Here is a 15,544-nt window from a genome sequence, read left to right on the forward strand (position 1 = left end):
GCGATCCCTAGGCTGGATTCCCAGCTCTATCGATGTAAAGAGGGAGGAAGGGCAGGGTGGAAGAGCCCCTCTCAACCCTGGCCCTCGGAATGCCCCCCACACCCCACTGACACTCCTTCCTCTGCCTATAGAAATACTCACAAGCTTCTACACAAAGTCCGGCTCACATCCCATCTCCCCATGAAAGCCCTCTCAGACCAGGACAGCCCACAGTGACTGCTCCTGTTTGAAACATTTTCTGGGATTTGTATCTAGCAATTAAAGCACAAACAGGAATTAAGCAGGTCTTTTCTACCTTCACATCTCCCTGATAAGACCCCTTTCCTCCGCTCACAGACACAGCCCTGGTCCAGACCTTTATCCCCTCTTGCCCAGGCTGCAATAAGAGCCTCCTAACTGGTCTGTCTCAAGTCTCTTAAGTCTCTTCCCCCTTTAAATCCCTTTTCCATCCATCTACTGAGTTGCTTTTTCTATAAAAATGTCATACCTCCCTCTCTCTCCCCATGAACTCCAGGAGCTCCCTATTACCTGCAGAATCAAACGTAAACTCCTCTCTATGGCATTTAAAACTCTTCAAGACCCCTTCCTGCCTTTCCAGGCTCCTTAAACCTTCTTCTCTTCTAAAAACTCCACATTCCAGCAATCTTAGCCTACTTGTAACTTTGCCAATGTGACACTCCATCTCCATCTCCGTGTCTTTGTGAAAGCTGTCCCCCATGCCTACAATGCTCCAGTCCCCATCTCCACTTCTTCCTTCCCCTGGCTGCTTTCAAGACCACCTCAAACCCCACATTATGCAAGAGACTTTTTCTGGCTCTTTTCTCTCAGTCATTTAAGCCTTCCCTTCCCTGACCTGCCCTTCCTTTCCCTTCCCTTTCCTGCCCTGCCCTCCCCTGCCCTTCCCTTCCTCCCTTCCCTTCTTCCTTTCCCTTCTTCCCTTCCCTTCCCTGAGTAACTCCCACTTCTACTCTATAGATCTTGTATTTATCTAGTTGGTATCATTGCCTCCCCTATTAGAATGTGAGCCTCCTGAGGGCAAAGACTGTGTTTTTTGTCTTTCTTTGTATCCTTAGCCCTTAGCACAGTTCCTGACACATAGCCAGTGGAAGCAGAGGTTCCATGGATAGAGCACAGCACTGCGCCAGAAAAAAGGAAGAGGACCTATAGTCAAATTTCACCTCACACACTTCTGGCTATGTGACCCATGAACAAGTCATTTAACCTCCTCCTGCCTCAGTTTCCCCAAATGTAAAATGAAGATAATAATGGCATCCAGCTCCTAGGGTTGTTATGAGGGTCAAATGAGATAGAATTTGTAAAGTTCTTGGTGCACAGTAGGGTCTATATAAATGTTAGCTGTAATGATTATTATTACTAATAAATGTTTGTTTACTTATTGACTTGACTTGCTAGTCTCAAAGACTTCTTTGTTGGCATCAGAACCCCCATCCTCACCCCAAGACTTCAGATGAATAAAAACCTGTTCTTTCCCTCAAAAAAAAATCAGGGTGGTATAATGGGATGAACAAAGAACTGGAGTCAGAAGCTGTTGTTGTTGAATCATTTCAGTCATATACGACTCTTCATGACCCCATTAAGGGTTTTCTTGGCAAAGATACTGCAGTGGTTTACTTCTCCAGCTCATTTTACAGATGATGAACTTGCCCAAGGTCACACAGTTAATAAGTGTCGGAGGCCACATTTGAACTCAGGTCCTCCTGACTCCAGGCCTGGTGCTCTATACACTGCCCCACCTGGCTGGCCAAGAGTCAGAAGATATTGGCTCTAAAACATGATAGCTTGTGGAGCTATGTGGCCTGACTGGACAAATTACTTCCTTTGTCGGGGCCCAGATTTCCTTATGTGAAAATGAGACGGTTGTACTCTCTAATTTTTATAATACCTTCCAGCTCTCAATGCTATAATCCTAAACCACTTTAGCTACTGTTTCCTCATCTGTAAAGTGGAGATAATAATTCTTGTACTACCTACTTACATGATGAGAATATCATTGAAAACTACTCCGTATACTGTCAAGCACTATAGAAACAGGTGTCATTATTTATAGCTCCACTTCTTTATTCTTTCATTCATTCAACTATCCAACAAACATTTAATGAGTGCATATTGTGGTCTGAGGAAGTCAGCACTAGGTGATGGGGAAAGATATAAAGTATGAATAAAATGTAGTTCTTGCCCTCGTGGAGTTTATAATCTAATAGGAGATACCCTGTCTACAACAATAATTAATAGGATCCTCTCTTCGGGGCCCCAACACTGGTCACCCAGGTACAGAGGTGGGGAGAAGTGGGGGAGGAGGGGAAAAAAAGAAATATTTTAAATATATACTTGGGGGCAGCTAGGTGGCGCAGTCAATAAAGCACCGGCCCTGGATTCAGGAGGACCTGAATTCAAATCCAGCCTTGACACGTACTAGCTATGTGACCCTGGGCAAGTCACTTAACCCTCATTGCCCTGCCCCCAAAAAATATTTTAAAATTTTAAAAAAGAAATCACTATCCAGGGGTCATGTAACAAAAGGATTCTGATTATAGCTTTCTTGGTCTAAAACCTAGGAAGAAGAAATATTTTGGTGTCAGGAACAACAATAAAAAAATCCAGACCTATACCAAACTGGGCCAAGAGTCCAGAAAAGGGAAGATGATCCAAATGGTGGAAGAAAGATTAGAATGGTTCTGGTGGCCCCCTGAAGGGAAAACTAAAAAAGTGGATGAAAGTTGTAAGAAGACAAATTTGGGAAAAGTGGAGCAGCTAGGTGGTGCAATGAATAGAGTCCTTGGCCTGGAGTTAGGAAGACCTGCATTCAAATCTGTCCCCAAATACTTACTAGCTGTGTGACCCTGGACAAGTCACTTAACCCTGTGTGCTTTAGTCTCCTCATCTATAAAATGAGCTGGAGAAGAAAATGGCAAAGCACTCTAGTATCTTGGCCAAGAAAAGCCCAGATGGGGTCACAGAGAGTCAGACAGAACTGAACAATAACAAAAAGGGGGAAGTATTTTAACAATTCAAGCTGTTCCAAAGTGGAATGGGGTGCCTGGTAAGATAATGAGCTCCCTGTTAGTGGAGATCTTCAAGAAGCTAAATGGTCACTCCTGGGGAATGTTGTAAAGTAGGTTCCTTCTCAGGCAGAGGTTGAATTTAAGGTCCTCCAACGTCCCTTATGACCCTGAGACACTGTGATTCTAGGATTCTACAACTACCTCCTTGGCAGTTTCCTCTCCCACACTTAGGATCCCAGGGCTGAATTACAGTGAACTGGCTTTCTGAAAGACCCTAGTGACTTGCTGGTTCTTCAGATGATTAGGAGGGACTTGAGGGGAAACCCAGCTGCTTGGATGCACGTGGACACACAAGCCCATATGCACATGCTAACATCAGCACACAGCTGGCACAAACAGTCCTGTGTAGAACAGGAGGCTAACAGCCATGGGCTTTGGAGTGTCATGTGAATTCCCCTGGATTCTTTCCTGTGAGCCTATCCAACCTTTCTTCCCTTTCCCCACTATACACACACACACACATACATATATATATATATATATGTATATATATACACATACACACATGCATACACACACACATACATATATATATACATATATATATATATATATATGTACACACATACACACATACTCCTTTGCATACACATACTCAGAAACGTAACCCTGCAGGTAAGGAATTAGCCATATGGCCTCTCTTATTCAGTGAGGCTCCAGTAACTAGAAAAAGGATGGCCCATTATTGCCCCTCCCTCTCTCTGAGCCTCAGTTTCTTCATATGCAAAATGAGGGGGTGGAATGATTTCTAAGGTCCCTTAGTAAACAGGACTAAGGATACAGAGATGAAAAATAACCCCATCCCTTGCCAAGTCAACAACCATTTATTAAGAACCAACTATGTGTCAGGCACTTTGCTACTCTCAGGCCCTGGAAATGAAGTCCAAAGACATGGCTTGGAATCCTAGCTTCACCATTTGCTAGCTATGTAACCCTAGGCAAATCACTTAACTTCTCCAAGCCTCAGTTTTCTCATCTATAAAATGTGGATAATGATATTTGTACTACCTTCCCCACAAGGTTATAATGAGGATGTTGTAAACTTTAAAGCACTATGTAAATGTCATCTACAATTATTGTCATTACTACTATAAATATTAATAGGAGAAAAGACATGTAGGCAAACAAAACATGCTAGATAAATGAGAGGGCAGAGAGGCCTGAAAAATTGAGAAAGGATCATTTTGAGCTAAGAGATGAGAACTGGAATCAAGCATAGGTCCATGAAAGAACTGGTTACCTGAGCAAGGCTGCAAAGGAAGAGAAAGGTATCAGCAATTAGAGATGCAGGATGAATATAGTCTAGGCACAGAAAATGGGTTACACAAATACATGGAGGCAGGAGAAAACAGAATGAACCCAAGGAGTAGCAAATAGTTCAGTTTAACTAGAATGTAGAGTATGCAAAGGGGAGTAATATGAGATATGGTAGTAATATGGAAAGGTAGTTTCAGGCCAGGCCATGAAGGGGCTTGAATGTCAGAGCAAGGAGTTTGTCTTTTATCCTATAAGCTGAACAGGGAGCCAGTGATAGTGTTTGAGCAGGAAAGTAGCATTAGGAAAATTACTTTGGTAGGATATACAGGGTGAACTGGAAGTAGGCAGTATGGAAAGCGGGAGATTATGCCCAAAGGAATATAAAACTGGGGCAGCTAGGTGGAGCAGTGGATAAAGTGCCGGCCTCAGGAGTACCTGAGTTCAAATCTGGCCTCAGACACTTGACTAGCTGTGTGACCCTGGGCAAGTCACTTAACCCACATTGTCCTGCAAAAAACAAAAACAAAAACAAAACAAACAAAGGAATATAAAACTGTGTGGCCTTTGACTCAGCAATATCACTACTAAGTCTGTACCCCCCCAAAGAAATTTTTAAAAAAAGGAAAAGGACCTATATGTATGAAAAGATTTGCAGCAGCTCTTTTTGTGGTTGCAAAGAATTAGAAATCGAGTGGATGCCCATTATTGCGGAATGGCTAAACAAGTTGCTAAAAGAAGAAAACACATTTCTAAAATGGCTGTAGACGCTTAATGAGGAGTTAAAGTACCAAGTCATAAAATGAAATAATCTTGGACTGAGAAGAGATCCCAGAGGTTGTCTAGTTCAAAACTTTGTGAAATAACGATGAGTATTTGTTTCAAAAAGGAAGCAATTCCACATAGTCCCTGACCTCAGCAAACAAAAACCACAGGCATCAGAAATGAAGCTGTTCCCCAGCTACAGTGGGGTGACGGTGGGGTGACTCACCTCCAGGATGAACCAAGCCCATTTAAGAAATGGGCAAGTCTTGAAGGAACTGGGTTAGGAAGAAAGGGGCTAAAGAGAATCCAAGTATCTTGGTGCACACCACATCTTAAGCTCACTTTGAGAACAACTTAAAGGAGGATTTGGGAAGGATGGCCATGAGTTCGGCAAGAGGCATAGGAAAAGCCATCCCACAATGACAATAGCAGTAATACTCTGCATTCTTATAGGGCTTTATGTTTTCCACCTTGATTTCCTATCCATTATCTTGTTTAAACTACACAGCTTCCCTGGGGAAGTAAGGGCCTTATTTTTCAGGGGAAAAGCGAAGGCTCAGAGAAGGGAAGCAGCTGGCAAATTATCACAAAGTAAGTCATCTGAAGGACCTGGATTCAGACCTAGGTCTCCTGTCTCCCAGTTCAATAAATTTTCCACTATAGAGCATCTCAATTAGAATCTCACCATTTTTAACCTAGTTCATTCTCTGAAACTTTTGCACCTTTCCTCCTGTCACCCTTGCCCCCACCCCAAACCTTGCCTTGAGTGTCAATTTTGATACAACTAACCCTGAGTGAAAAGACTCACAGAGCCAGTCCAGAGACCATTACCTAGCTATGCCTCCAATTGCCTGAGGCTAGGGACTGGCCTCCCTCTAAGTCCCCGGTTAATGATTGGTTACAATCAAAACTGTGGAATGGCTACCCACTATGCCCAAACCATGTCAAGAAACTATGAGGAATAGAGAGGGGGGGTAGGGAGGGGGAGAGGTCTTGCTATCACTTTCAGGATAGTCCTGGAGAAGTTGGGCAAGGCAAGAGGGAGCTGAAGGAAGCCCAAGCTTCCTGATGCACACCAGGTCTTAAGCTTACTCTGAGAATATCTGAGAGGAGATGGTGGGAAGGATGATCACAAACACATCAGAAAACATGGGGAAAGTGATCCCACAGTGACAAAAATAGTAATAGTAAGCCCTTTTCTGGATCTCAGTTTCCTCTTCTGTAGAAGGGGTTGAGGTGAATGGATTTAATGATCTCTTAGGTCCTTTCTAGCCCTGCTCTATAAATACCCAACCCCCCAACCCCAGCTCCCAAGAGACTGAACATAGGCTGCTAAGTCCAATGGCTCAGGATAGAGAAAAGGCCATCTGAGTCATTAGTGAACCCAGTGGGTGTGCTTCTTCTAGGGCAGCCCCATGACATGAACCAGCCCAGACAACTTGCCCAGGTAATAGCAAGACTGAATAAGTCCTATCCAATAGCCCAACTTATTCCATAAAATCTCCCACCTTGGGAAGAAACTGATCTGACCCTGTGATTGCAGGCTGCTCCCTCCCTCCATCAGACATAAAGGAGATACACATCAGTGCTCAAAAGGCATAATCAGCCCAGTTGGACAAAGCAAGCAGTTCTACCTAGTATCATAAATGCAGGTATACTTTCTGCATCTCACCTGCCCCCAAGCTGGTATTATCTTACACACAGGAGGCACTCAATAAATATTGGTTGTATTCATTGGCATTATAAGCCTCAGTAGTTTCCAATATGGCCCCCACCTACCAACAGCACCTAGAGTTGAAGCACATTTCTCCACTGACTCATCCCCTGGACACTTTCCCCAGCCACATTTACTGCAGATAACCCTCCAAGGACACAAGGACACAAGTTAACAATCCCCCCCCCCCCATAGAGCCCCACCCTGAGTGCTTGTCTCAGTTAAGACAAGTAATTTCATGCATGTTCAAACTCAGGTCTAGCATTAGATGTTTCCTGGTCCTTTCCAGGTCTAACAGTCTATGTTCTGTGTTCTAACGTCCCTTCTAAATTTAACATTCCATGTTCTAATATTCCTTCAAGCTCTGACACTCTATGTTCTAAGGTGTCTTCCAGTTCTGACATTAAATTTTCCTTTCTCCCTACCAGGTATACAAAGCCTAATCTTATCCAAAAAGAGTGTCTGTTTAAGATATCAACAACATGATAGAGCTGACTTTAAAGTCAGGAAGACCTGGATCCAACGCTTACTTCTGAGATATACATATACACACGTATGTGTATGTGTATGTGTGTATGGTATATATGTGATGTAATTGTGTACATATACATACACATACACACATATAGATGTATACACACACCTATATGTGTGTATATATGTATGTACATATATAAATTGGGTAAATCACTTAACTCTAGGCAACTGTATAAGACTATAAGTTGCAGACAAGGTGCTGCTGACCTGCATTTGTAGGAGTTTCCTCATGAGAATTCCCTGTATCAATGAAAGCAGAGACCCAGTCTCTATCCTTAAGTACTTACTACTTGCACTATACCGTGCAAGTCAATTTCAATATAAACCAAAAAATCTAAACAATGTCTTGCCCTCAAGGAGCTCACATCCAGCTAAAAGATCCCAACTTCTTTTCTTCCAGGAAAGGCGCCCCAATCCTGCGGGGTTGGGGAGGGAGGAAAAAAGGGGGAAAAACCACACCAAACCCCAGAGAAACAGACCCCGCCCCCAACATTGAACCCTTTCTGATCCCAACCATAACCTCATGTTCCTACGGGGAGCCTACATTTTCTTTTTTTTCCTTACCCCTCCCCCAATTCATCTGACAGGGACCATAGATTTAGAGCTGTAAGGGTTCAGTCCAACACCCTCATTTTATAGATGAGCAACTAAGGCCAAAAGAAGTGACTTATCCAGGGTCGCACAAGTAGTGAGTGTGAGTCAGAATGTGAACCCAAGTCTTTCTGACCAAATCCAGTACTCTGTGGCACAAAAAAACTACTTAAGAGAACAATTCCCCTGCAAAGTTTCCAAACGTTTCAGAGAGAGAGAGAGAGAGAGAGAGAGAGAGAGAGAGAGAGAGAGAGAGAGAGAGAGAGAGAGAGAGAGAGAGAGAGTTCTTTGAGTTTTTTTTCTATCACATCCTCACCCTCAACCCTCATATCTTCACAGAATCCTAGTATGTCAAGGCTAAAAGGATCTACAAAACCTGATATCGGACCTGGAAGAGCCCTTAGAACTCAGGATATCCGAATTGGCATAGAAGTTAGAGCACATCCACTCCGATTCCTTCACTTTAAGGATGAGGAAACTGAGGCAGGGGTGGGAGGTGGGAAGTGGGGGTGGAAGTGGTGCCTTGCTTAAGCTCGCAAGGCTAGTAAGTAGTAGCCCCAGGACCAGAACCAGAACCCAGTTTTCTGACACCTGCCCGAAACCAGCTCTTTCCATGCCCTAAGAAGTGCCTGCCTAACTCCTCTAGCCCCTATGTTCAACCCTTCAAGCCCATTTGTCACCCTCACCGCCCCCCACCCCGAGCCCCGACCCCGCACGCGCGCACACCTTGATGGCGCAGGTATGCCCGCCCGGTCCGAGGCTATTACCTACCGGCGGGTGCCCAGCGTAGGGAGGGGGTCTCCTCGGAGCAGTTCTGTGCTGACTCTTCAGACCCAGAGTGGCAGGACGGGCCGGGCCTCCTCCATGGGAGGGGGGGAGGGGGGAGGCGAGCTCCGAGGGGCGAGCGGGGCCGGGGTGGGGGGCGCCGAGGGCTAGGAGGCGCAGGCAGCGGCGGCCAGCGCGGGGAGAAGCAAGAACAGGCTGAGAAAGTTGGAGGAGGTGTGTCCCCGCCGGAGAGAAGGCGGAGGAAAGGGAGGAAGGGAGGAAGGGAGAGCGCGAGGAGGAGGAGGAGACAGGGCTGCTCCCGGCTCCCCGCCTCGGCTCTCGGGAGAGGCGAACCGGTTTGTCGCCCGCTGGGGTCCCCAACACCGTTCCCTCCCCCGCTAGCCCGCGCTCTCCACCCCCACCCCCAGCCCGGGCCTCAGGGTGGCTAGGCGGGAGGCCCGCGCTGGGGAGGAGGGTCTTGGGAGTGCACTCTAGTGTCTGCTGGTGGAGAGGAGTGGTGGGCAGCCCGGCAGCCGGACTGTGTCGGGATCGGGGCGGGGGGTGGGGGGTGAGGCACAGCCTCTGGCCCCAGCCCAGAGGACATTCACCTGGCAGGGCTGCACAGATGTCCAAACAGATCTGCCACTCTCCCAGTCTGGACAGGGCTTTAGAGGTTATCTACGCCCCCTCTCCCCATTTTACAGATGAGGAAAATGAGGCCCACAGATTAAAAGCGACCCAAGGGCACACGGCTAGCAAGTAGCTGTCGGAGTTTGAGCCCGAATTCCAAATCTAATACTCGTTCCACTGCTCCACAAAATCTTACAGACAAAGCCCCCTCCTCCACCTTCTGAAGCCTTCGTTTTTGAAGGGAATTTTGCTGTGGCTGAGGAGCGGGATGAGAAGTGGTGGTGTTAACCTAGGCGTTGGCCAGAACTTGGCTGTGTGAATTGAAGGACACTGCAAGGGATGTTTTATCCGGGGATCGTTTAGAGGGGGCTTTGAGTGGAGGAAAATGGTTTGAGTTCAGTCCTCATCGGAAAGGGGGAGAAAATAGTCCCTAGCATTCAGATAGCGCTTTGAGGTTTGCAAATTATTTCATTTTATTCTCACAACAACTCTATGAGGTGCTATTATTATCCCCATTTTTACAGATGAGGAAACTAAGTCACGCATTAACTGACTTTCCCAGAGCCATATGTCCGAGGCTGAATTTGAAGACAGGTGTTCTTAACTCCAGGTCCATCGCTATCCACTGCTGCACCTCAATGGTTGCACTAGAATACAATGAAATGTCCAACTCCAGCCAAATGGGTGTATTGCAGAGAGTGTAAAAAATGTGGAAGTACTTCACAAAATACACGGGGATAGATAGGAGGGACGTCCAGCTGTAAAGACAGAAGAGTACGGGGTGAAAAGTAGTCCAGACAAACCATCAGAAGAAAATTTGAAAAGTGAGAAGGCAGTTTCAAATCAGAAAAGGTTTCATAGAAGGATAGGGTGGGAGGGGGGTAGATCTTAGAAGAGATTACTAAAGGAAGAAAATAGGGAGCACATTCCAGACAGAAGGAATGGCTTTTGTGACTGCACTGATTTAGGAAGGAATAGGGGATAACTAGTAGTCCAGTAAGGCCCAAGGTAAAGTGTATGTCAATCAATAAGCATTTATTAAGCACCTAGAATATGCCAGGCACCAGGGATACAAAGAGGAAGGGAATAAGCTTTTATATTGTGCCTATTATGTGCCATACTATGTTAAGTGCTTTTTACAAATATTAACTCATTGGAGCCTCATAACAGCTCAGTAAGGTAGGTACTATTATAATCCTCATTTTTAGTTGAGGAAACTAAGACAAATAGAAGTTAAGTGACTTTCCCAGGGTCACATAGCTAGTAAGTGTCTGAGATGGGATTTGAACTCAGATCTTACTGATTCCATGTCCAGCATTGTGACCCCAGTTCCTTCTCAAATACAAACTATGAAAAAGTGGGAGATCTTACATTTTAACAGCAGAAACAAGTAGGTGTGCATACATAAATATATACACACACACATATAAGTTCATATATACATATACATGCAGAACAAATACTAAGAGAATAAGCACAATTAAATGCAAAGTTGTTAAATACAAGGTATCTTGGAAAGGAGAGCACTAGCAGCTGGGGAGATCAGGAAAGGCTAGTTCTTGAACTACATCTTAAAGGAAGAAAGATTCTATGAGGCAAAGGTGATGAGGGAGTGAATTCCAGGCATGGAAAACAGCCAAAGAGAAGGCAGAGATGGGAGATGAGAGTCCTAGGTAAGGAACAGAAAGAAAGCCAGTTTGGCCAGATCACAGAGTATGGGAGGGGAGTAGAATATAATGAGGCTGGATATATGTGTAAATTGGGACCACATTGTGAAGCCAAGTTAACAAGCATTTATTAAGCACCTACTATGTGCCAGGAACTGTGCTTACATGCCAAATAGAAAGATAATATTTTTAAACTAGAGGCAATAAAGGGACAGGTTGAAATAAGAGTGCAAAGATAGTTTGGAGTCATATTGTGAAGGGCCTTAAATATCATAATGAAGTTATGTTATTCTTTGGCTATAGGAAGCCAATGAGAGTTTGTTTGGGGTTTTTCTGGGCAATGAGGGTTAAGTGACTTTCCCAGGGTCACACAGCTAGTAAGTGTCAAGTGTCTGAGGTCATATTTGAACTCGGGTCCTCCTGAATCCAGGGTTGGTGTTCTAACCACTGCACCACATAGCTGCCCCCAGTGGGGGGTTTTGAGCTGACAAGTGATATAATCAAAGCAATCAGGGCATTTGAAAGATTGTTTTGGGGGGAAATACACAAAGAGACAGAGACAGAGACAGAGAGACAGAGAAAAACAGAGACACAGACACGCAGAGTAGAATGCTGGGACTTAGAGTCTTAAATCTTAGGTTCAAAGCCTACGTGATATACTTGTTAGCTGTGAGACCCTGGGCAAATCACTTAATGTCTCCAAGCTTCAATTTCTTCATCTGTAAAGTGAGAATGATAATGGCTAGCTCACAGGGTTGTTGTGAGGAATAAATGAGATTGCACGTGTGAAGAATTTGCGAAATTAAAATACTTTATAGACATGAACTATTTGTATAAGGATAGATAGACAGGAAACCAGCTTATTTTAATAGTTTAGGTGAGAGGTGAAGAGGGACTGAACTAAGGTGACAGCACTATGAGTGGAGAAAAGGGGACAGGTAAGAGAGATACTGTGGAGGTATAATCAGTAGGATTTGGCAACTGATTGGATGTAGCAGGTGAGGGAGAGAGAAGAGCCAAAGATGATTCTGAGGTTTCCAGCCTAGCTAACTGGTGGTGCCAAGAATGGTGATGCCACAAATAAAAGTAGGGAAGTTGGGAGAGAGGGCAGTTTTGGGGAAGAAAATTATGAATTCATCATTTGGAGTATGCTGAGTCTGAGTTGTTAGCAAGGTGTCACTGTGAAGATATAAAAGCGAGCAATTGGAAATGTTGAACTGGAGCTCAGAGGGGTCATTTGGGGACTTAAATGAGTATGTCTCTTTCACATACCTTTATTCATCTAATGATGAATACACACAATTATGTATATGTATACACACATATAATATACACACATATACATGCAGAACAAATAACACATATGTATAATATACATACATAAACATGCAGAACAAAAAACAGAGATAACACAAATGTACGTAGTTAAATACAAGGTATCTTGGAAAGGAGAGCACTAGCATTTGGGGAGACCAAGAAAGGCTTCATGAAAAAGTTAGTGCTTGAATATATCTTAAAGGAAGAGAGAAGGGGGCAGCTAGGTGGCACAGTGAATAAAGCACCAGCCCTGGATTCAGGGGGACCTGAGTTCAAATCCAGTCTCAGACACTTGACACTTACTAGCTGTGTGACCCTGGGCAAGTCACTTAACCTTCATTGCCCCTCAAAAAAAAAAAGGAAAAAAGAAAAGGAAGAGAGATTTTATGCTGCAGAGGTGAGAGAGAATGCATTCCAGGCATTATTCATCAACCTTGTGAAATTCATCAGGCAGTTATCATTGTCCTTCTTTTATAAAGGAAGGAGACTCAATAAGACCAAGTGACTTGCCCAAGATACCACCAGCATATTTGTGACAGAGCTGGGCTAGCATTGCCATCAAGAGAGAAAGGAGGGAAGCCGGTGTCCAAGTGAAGTTGGGTATATCCAAAGTTAGAGGGCTAGATGCATTTGCCAAGGCACAAGAGGGGCAAGGGCAGGGGAGTCAGATAGTGGTCCCAGGCTGAGACCCAGGAACAACCTGGCCAAGAGTCAATAGGGATGCAGCAGCTAGGATGGAGGAGCTAATGAAGTTGCCATACAAAGGCAATTACCTGCTCCACTGAGCCCACCTACTGAGGTCCCTGGGTTACAGCCTGATGAATGATTAACCTGCATGCCCCAAGTGTCATGGTGCAAACCCACTGGGCCTTTGACTATTCAAGTGCAGACCTGAGACAATTTTCCTTCTGGGCTTGCCCTTGTCTGATTGTAGTATAGTAGTACATGGGGACTATCTGCTCCTCTGGAGGTGTTCACTGAACATGATTTCGAGATGGTTAATGAAGTTAGGGAGGGCTTTATCTAATTTCAAAATATTCCAACTGGAAAGGATCTGTATGTAAACCATAGACTATCAAAGGTTTGGAGGGATTTCTGGGGTCCTACCTGCAATTCAAAACTTTTAGCAACAGGAAGCTCACTATCTCCTAGGAAATAATGCTCTATTGTGGGACAGCTCTAATGATTAGAAAATTACCATTTAAAAATATTCTGCTTCCCTGACTCTAACAGTCTAACATATTCTAAGCTCCCTTCCAACTCTGACATTCTGTGTCTGTGTTCTCTAGTTTTCATATTGTTTCTATTACTGTCTGTCTCCTATTGCAGTGAGAAAACACTGCCTCATATTATTGTTTAACTGACTTTTATATCTGGTTTTATCACTCCAACTAGAAAATGAGCTGCCTGAGGGCAGGCACTGTGTCTTTTTCTCTTGTCACTTTGACAATGTCTGGCACAGGGCTGTCTGCATATTAGAAAAAAGAATTGATTTTCTAATGAATTTGATTTTGTTTTTAAATCCACTATATAAAAGGAAAAATGTTAATTCAAAGCTGAGTCTCCAAGAGAGAAGAATGGGGAAGGGAGAGACAAAGGCATGCTTGGGAGCAGAAAGGATTCCCTAAGCTCAAAGGGTGATCTACAATAGAGTTCATCTAATGTGAATAGTATAATCTAGAGTAAGACTGGAAGGAAAACACTACAACTCTGAGTGGTCATCTTAGGTGATTGGGCTAGTACCTGTTTGCAAAGCAGCTTTGAAGTGGGCATCACTGGTGTGACCCACAATGCCCCAAGGAACAAATTCCCTGGCACAGCAAATCCTTGAAGACCATAGGCTAGCTGCTAGAGAGATGGTATGCCTTTAAGGGAGATGAAGTAATCGAGGCTTGAGGCCATCTGGCTTAACCAAAGTGGGGTGAGCAGAAGGTGGGCAGCAGGGGCCGGGGAAGGGGGATGTCAGCACTCAGGCTGACAGAAGGCCTGAAGGGGTGGGGAAGGCAAGGACCTGGGGGGGAGGCCAGGAATGCAATCAACCACTCAGCGGACCTGCTGGCTGTGGGCATCTGGGCACCTCCCATCCTTCCATCTCATCCGGACCCCCAACTGTCAGATCTGACAGGACAGGCTGTCGTGTGCCAGAAGGAGCAAGGCTGGGCCCAGGAACCCACTATCCACTGGCTTGATTCTACAGTGAGCTCACTTTTGACTAATCCAATGACTCCATTTCCCTGTCTCCTACATGCCAACTCTTTCCAACTCCAACCATTGTCTCTTGTGCCCCAAAGAAGGTGGGCTGGTTCTGAAGTGGCAGTATGTTGACCACCACACAGATATCAAGTGGATGGGATAGGACCTAGAGCAGCGAGAGCTGTATGTGGCCACCATGGCTTTTGCTGATGCTACCAAACACTTTGGGGCCATACCTTACAGCCATCTATTTCAGGGTGATGAATTTCTAATACCCACAGATCACTATGCTACAGTAGTGAGCATGTGAGAAGATATCAAATCTATCCAGGTCAGTGGTCCCAGGTACACAGTGTACATTCAGAGTCCCAATTGGTCCAGCTAAGTCAGTGACAGATTCAGATCTTGTGGTGCCCTAAGGCAAGACTTTGGCAACCCTTCCTCACAATCTATAGTATTTGTTCTGTGGTATCATAGTGTAAAATGCTTGTTTTTAAATCTGACAACTCTTTTTAAAAAAATTAAAAACAAATTCTCCCAAGTTTTTCTAGAATTAACCATCCATAGTCCAAGTCCCTCTCCTGCTCTGGCATTGTTTTGTCCCTATCTTTCTATGTTCTAGGGTCCCTTCTAGATCTGGCATTGCTTTCTTTTAAGCATTTCTACATTCCGTTTTAAAGTCCCTTCCAACTTTCCTTCTCTAGATTAATAAGAACATAATTACCCCTGGTTATTTGCATTTTAACTAAGGAAAACACTTATCCAAAGTTATAAACATCTAATGATGGAATTGGGGGCAGTATGCTTTCTCAGGGACCTTGTTGCCATTTCGCTTTTCTTTAAAATTGCCAAATTTGTTCTTTCTGCTGGATTTTGGACTCTTTCCTAGGCTGAGCATCCAATCAAAGATGTTTCCTATGGGAAAGCCTAGACTAGCTACCTCCTGGCATAGTGAGCTCCCCATTATTGGGGGTGGAGATGAGATGACCATTTATCCGGGGAATGGTAGAGAACATTCCTATTCATGG

At 44.5% G+C, this 15,544-nt stretch overlaps 1 protein-coding gene across 1 annotated transcript in view; it reads right to left on the bottom strand.

Moving 5' to 3' along the window:
* The window catches only part of FAT2 (FAT atypical cadherin 2), a 111,539-nt gene extending 102,738 nt beyond the window's left edge, over nt 1-8,801 (bottom strand). Inside the window, exon 1 of the mRNA XM_043987581.1 lies at nt 8,716-8,801. The gene's annotated coding sequence lies outside the window, so the exon portion shown is untranslated. The remainder of the gene's footprint in view (nt 1-8,715) is intronic.
* Between the last annotated feature and the right edge of the window lie 6,743 nt (nt 8,802-15,544).

Source organism: Dromiciops gliroides, chromosome 2, assembly GCF_019393635.1.
Source record: "Dromiciops gliroides isolate mDroGli1 chromosome 2, mDroGli1.pri, whole genome shotgun sequence".
NCBI lineage: Eukaryota > Metazoa > Chordata > Mammalia > Microbiotheria > Microbiotheriidae > Dromiciops > Dromiciops gliroides.